This window comes from Pezoporus wallicus, unplaced genomic scaffold (assembly GCF_028554395.1).
Source record: "Pezoporus wallicus isolate ANWC-B61680 ecotype Strahan unplaced genomic scaffold, APGP_CSIRO_Pwel_v1 contig_3815, whole genome shotgun sequence".
NCBI classification, from domain to species: Eukaryota; Metazoa; Chordata; class Aves; order Psittaciformes; family Psittacidae; genus Pezoporus; species Pezoporus wallicus.
This window is the reverse complement of record NW_026637911.1, coordinates 3,260,524-3,266,914: the sequence shown is the minus strand read 5'-3', so window position 1 is coordinate 3,266,914 and position 6,391 is coordinate 3,260,524.

Here is a 6,391-nt window from a genome sequence, read left to right as displayed (position 1 = left end):
TTTTCTTTAGGTTTGGGCCTTCAGACTGAGCCAGACCTGAGAGCTCCATCAGTGATAGGGAAAACAGATGAAGGCAAATTTAAACACAGCCAGGAAGCCCTGAGGTCCCTGGAGCAGGCCAAATGGCTCTGGCGCAGCAGCTGCCATGGAGGGCAATGCTTCCTCAGCTCCATGTGCCCCTGCCTCCTCAAGAGCAGCTGGGCTCCTTTGGAGGATGGATCTTCTTCTTGATAGACCTTTTTGCTTTTATATACTACATCCTAGTCTGTGTACCAGCATGGTATCCAATTCAGTATGTATATATTTACTTTAGCAGAAACCCAAAGGCTGGAATTCCCTTTTTGTGGGTTTGAGAAATGAGGCACAGAGCTAAACCTCCAAATGTTCAGATTCATAAATCCATCCTGTCACAATTTAAATTAAGCCCAAATATTCAAATACAATTAAATGCTATCTACTCACATTTTGCCACAAAGTATGGTAGAGCAGAAAACCAAAAAATTAATAACTTAATAGAATTCCTAAAAAAAAACAACAAACAAAACAAAACAAAACCCCAAAAGAAAGCCAGTAATTATTTAATACCATTCATAGGTCAAAACCTGTTGCAGTGTTTCCGTAATATAGAGGTAGTATGTCACTACTGAGGAATAGCTAGCTGCTCTAAAAGAAATTATCTTAATTTTCCTTTCCTGGATTGACTAACTTTCCACTGTAGTTTGTTTGATTAAGGTGTTAAAAACTGTAGCAAATTTTAACTGAGGCAAATCAGTCTGCCTTGAGCTAAGCAGCCTTTGAGTCGTCATCATTTACAGATATGCACATCATGGCAATTGGAGATCAGTGCTACCTTAGGTTAATTCACAGATGAGTCAACTCTTTAAGATACAAATGAATGAACCTGCCCTTAATAGAGGCAAAAAAAATCTTAGCTGAAGAAGAAAACCTCCATCTCAGTAAAAGAGCTTGGTTATACAATGGAGAGGGAAGATGCAGCCCTTACAACACAGCATTTCTGCTCCGTCTGTAAGTAAGAAACTATTGCTTCTGGCAAACAGACTTGAATTGGCCAGGAGCAGCCACAAGCCCTGCTCTGCTTCTGAGGGGGAAATGCATAGCTGTGTTGTCGTCATTCAGAGAAGGAGTGGAAGGAAGAAATAAATAATCTACAGAGGTGGGAATAGATAACTGAGATATATTTTTAACCTGATGTAAATCCTGCTCGGTGACGTGCTGGTGAGTCACTAGGGTGGGTGGAAGTGATTTTGCATAATAACGGTATCATCTGCTTTCTCCACTTGCACTGACACACAACAGCAAACACAGGCACTGTGCAGCAGTCGGTGAGTCAGATGCTGTGTACCAACCTAAAAACGCTGAAACCTCAAAATATTTACAGTTGCATTTCATATCTCAGTGTAAAAAGGCATTGGGAGCGGGCATTGGTGTGGTATCGTTATTTTGGGCACCCCTGGGACTGACCACATCACCAAGGAGTCAAAACTTTGGAAGAGCCTTAGGAAGAAGTTGCTGTAGACTCTGCAGTGTTTAGACAGAATAGAAGAGGACATGAACAGGAGGACAGGCCCTTTCAGAATTAACATTTGTAAAGAATGAGGTTGAATTCGGAACAATTGTACTGAGGTAAGTTTTCAATTTAATTTAAAAAAAATCTCAGCTGAAGCACTGGAGCTCAAAAGACTCAAATGAGCAAAGTGTTGTACTGAGGCTCAGAAATACTCAGAAGTGCTTATTGAATTGAGATCTTTATTTCTCATTTTAAAACATTTTAATATTTTAAACATAATTTAAGGATTCAGTATGACTGCTCCTAATTGAACTCTTACCTAACACACTGATCATACTACAGGAATCAAACCCTGCCAGTTTCCCTCTCCTTATTTTCCAGTCTCTTGACATGGTAGGGAATGGAAACAAAGCCTAAGAAAAGGGCAAAATAATACATTTTATCAGATTTATAGGTGACTTCATGGACCCTGTATAGAATTAGCAATTCCTCAACTTGCAGATCTTTCCTAATGCAGTACACTACCAATGGAGTGCCTGCCTGCTTCCTTTCTCATTGCATTTAGATTTCCCCGCACTGTTGCCTTAGGCTGTTAGAGTATCTAGTCTATAACAAAACAAATGAATTACCTATAAACAATTAAAATGTATAAGTACCTGCTTAATCTTGCAATACCCTCAGAGAGAAGAATGCACGTGAAGGAAACAGTCAAAGCTATTTTGATTAAGATCGAGGTATTAGGGCCTTAAAATTTCAGACTCACTCTGCCAGGAACATCTTGAGTGATAAATGTTTACCCAGTATGATACTTAGTTCCATGAAATACTGATTTCATAACTGGGTTTTATGATTTACCTTCTTAATCAGGGACAAAGTGTAGTCTTGGAGCAGAGCACAAGATAAAGACTTTATGTGGAGGAGCTCTGCAGAGACTTGGGTAAATGAGAAAAAATCCATCACCACCCAGTGCTACCACTGAGTTTGCAGTCTGAGGTTTCCAGCTTCTGCAAGGCGGCAGCCGTTGATTTCCACCCTTTTAGTGATAAACTCAACAGCTCTTTCCTCTGGAGAGTGCCACCCACAAATTCCCTGTGCGAACAATTTCAAGCCTCTTTCCGTATCATCCTTGCTGCACTTATACTTAATATCCTGGCTGGGTATTATACTTGATCTGCTCTTCTCAGGCTCCTTAGCAAATAGATACTTAAAGACTCTCAAATAAAGTGCAGCACAGCTGACAATGTTTTTTTTTCCCAGAAAATAACGCTATTTCCCGAGATACCTATTTGCATGGGTCTGGGTCACCCAGAAGAAGTGGAGCAAGATCTTCTACCTTCTTTAAGAAGGAGATCTCAGCTTGGCTGAATTCACAGGAAAGTATTTGAGAAGATATTTTCCCTGAGAACAAAAATACTTTGCCATTAGCAAGTGTGCTGTCCCTGTAGCATCCCACTTTCCCAAAACCCCAGTATCCACCGTCACCCAACACCACATCTCTGACTCTATTGAGTGGTTGCAATCCATTTTCCATCCTTGACTGCAAACAGGATAATGCTCTGCTCCAAGTGCAGCAGAAGGTATTGACTTTCACTTCACAAAATGAAGCAAATATTGTGGTGTAACTTTAAAACCTTTGAACTCCCAACATTTTAGAGGCTAGATGGAGGCAAACCTAAGATTTTGTCTTTCCATGTACCCACATTGAAGACGTCTTTGTACAGAGCACACCAAAAAAGCAGGATGGACACTGTGCAAACATGCACATCTGGCCCAAGTGAATATGCGTGTACTGATCCTAAATCTCCTGCTCATGCAAAACTTACAGTTGGCTCATTAGGAAGTATTTGCTATTCAACAGAGGAAGGAGACTGGGCCACTGCGAAGTACAAGGCAGCATTAAAGTCCAGCTGTAGCTCAAAGGCTGGGAAAGCTGGAAAGCTTAAATGACCATGAAATTTTCATGATCATACATCATTGCAGGAAATTTCCATGTGGCACAGTTATTCACAATTAGGAATCTGGAAATTTTTCTTTTGGGTTTTTTTAATCCAATTTAAAACTAAATTGGCAGGTTCGGATTGAGGAATTCAAAACCTTGCTCTCTGGCTACGTGGATATTAGGATTTGAGGTTCTGTTTCAGGATCCTCTTCAAACATGAAGAAGGTGCAGTAGAAAAGTAAGTTAACTAACTTCTTCCTATTTATGAGCTGTTCGGTGACATCTTAACAAACCTTCAGCTGTAGCTAATATGGAGTATCACCTATACATGTTTAGGAAGCTGTGAATATAAAATTGAAAACCTTCTTGATTTCAATGGATGTATGAGATGCATGCTATCATTTCCTTGTAGAAAGAAAGGCATAATTAATGCAGAGCAACGTGGAAATTATATGCTATAAATTTGAAAATGGTTTGAGAGAAATATTTGAGCAATCAAGACAAGAAAATTGTACTTTCTAAGTACTCATAACAGTAAAGATGAATGTTTTATCATTCACTGAAGTAAATATCTGCTGTCAGGAGGAAAGCTGACTCAAATATACAGTGTGAAATCTTCAGAGACAATCTTGCTTCCAGGCTTATTACAAGTTGGAGTGATGATGTCAAATGGATAGAACAATTTAATTGATTTTATTTCTCCTCAGATTCACAAAGCATCTGACTAGAAAGAGCAAGTTTGAAATACAAACTCCTCTCTGCCCTCTAATGATTCTCTGGAACCACAGGAATCCCTAAGTAAGTAAACTGACCTCCTTTTTGCTTTCTGGTGTGAAGCAAACAGGTTTGTGTGAAAAGCTGGAGCCTAAGCTCAGATTTAACTGGTGTACTTGCTAAACTCCATCTTACAGAGCAAGTTGAGATACCACTGACAAAGCTGAAATGGGGCAGAACATCTTTTGCCTGAACCTCCCTATTGCTTCTTCTGCTTGTAACACTGAAAGCAAACATACATGCAGTTACGGTCATTGGGGTACAAAAGAATTAATTGTTTGTTTGTAATAGTCAAGAGAACATTTTTATTTTGAGGTATTTTTAAAGTTCATTTGAACCTTGCCAAACCTTAACGTTTGAGAATGAAAATGATCAGGGGTTATTGCTTTCCAACTGAGTTAATAAGCCAATCGAAAATGACACCAGCCATGTGCTCACCTTGGGTGTACACAATTCCTTAGAAGTGGGATGTAAGACCTCTCTGTTGGCTTCAGGCGCCACTATATTCCATTGCCCTGGGGACTATCTGCTGGTGGGCAGCCTGATTGAAATAAAACCCCTGCTGGAGCCCTCTTTTTTTAAAAAAAAAAAAGAAAAAATTCTTATTAATCCACAAAAGCATTACTACAATGATGAAAATGGTGAGGCACTGGCACAGGTTGCCCCAGCCCTGGCAGTGTTCAAGGCCAGGCTGGATGGGGCTTGGAGCAACCTGGTCTAGTGGAAGGTGTCCCTGCCTGTAGCAGGGAGGTTGGAACTAGGTGACCTTTAAGGCCCCTTCCAACCTGAACCATTCTATGGCTACTCTATGATTCTATGAAAAAGTAGCTGCTTCCTCTCAGATCACTGCCCCTCTGATTCTGGGACCTTGGTAGCACAATTACGTGGGCAATAAATGTCAATAGCACTCCTGTGTTGTGAGGGAACTCAGCAGGTCTCAGTAGGAAAGTAGGATCATTGTGAGTCAGTATTTGGCTGGGAAGCTGCCTAGAAACCTGTTGGTAGTCATCTGCTTTGGGAAGCATAATGGGTGATTCAGCAACCCCAGCCTGAATCACTTTGAAGCCAGCATGCAGGACCTACTGGCTGGGATGCAAAGCTAAGGCCTGTTGGATGCTCTTGAAGATCTTGTACCAGCCTTTAGGTGCAAGAGCTTTTACCTCCAGAGAGGTTGTGCTTGTACTTGCAACTCTATTAGCACAGGACAGTCTTGAGTTTCTCCCAGTTTGACTGGGGACATCCTTTCTGGCAAACAGCTGTTCTGTATAATGGCATGAAGTGTGCAGTACACATGACCTCTGTATTGCTCTGTAAATTGTCTTAGGAGGGAGTGTCATACCTGTTGCTCTGCTACAAAATGAGGACAGGAAAGAAACATTTATTTGGGATAAAGTCTTCCTCTTGTGATACGATCACATAGTGCCTAGCATTCCTGAGGCTTGATCCGGCCCTGGCTGGGGCCTTGAGAAGCAGCTGTTCCAATACAAACTGCAGCCACCATCAATGTGACTCAAAACAGCGTCAAACCTCTGCATCTGTCATTTAGATTACCTGCATTAGCATAAATTATAGTCTGTTCTGCAGGAATTTCATGTTCTGGGTTGCTTCCCAAAGTGTATATCCCCAAAGGGAAGAATGGAAGTTTCTCTGGAGTAGAGCACTCACTATTGCATCTTGAATTCCCAATTATACAGCAGCAGACCAGCTAACAAGAAAGGTGGAAGCCAGGCTCTCCTGGCAAAATCAAGGGAAGGGGAGATGGCTTTGTGAAATGGGGTGCAAGACCCAATCAGAGTACATAAAGGGGGTGCAGGCCGGCTACGCAGTGCTGGCTGTGGCTGACTGTCAGCCTATAGATGTGCAAGTTCTGGATGTGTAAATATCCAGCGCAGGGAAGAGGCAGCGCTGCCCACCCGCCGAGGGGCTCTGCGCGCAGAGCCAGCACCGCGACGGGGCAGCGATGGGAGGGTCTACCCGGGTGCCGGGGATGGGAAAGATCGGGGACGCGCTAGGAGCCGGTAGGATGGAGGGAGGGGAAAAGCGGGAGAGGAGGGAAGGGGGTAAAGGGAGGAGAAGGGGAGGGGACAGCCAGGAGGGAGGGGAGAGGGGGAGCTGAGGAGATGATAAAGCCGGGGAGGAGGGTGAGAAAG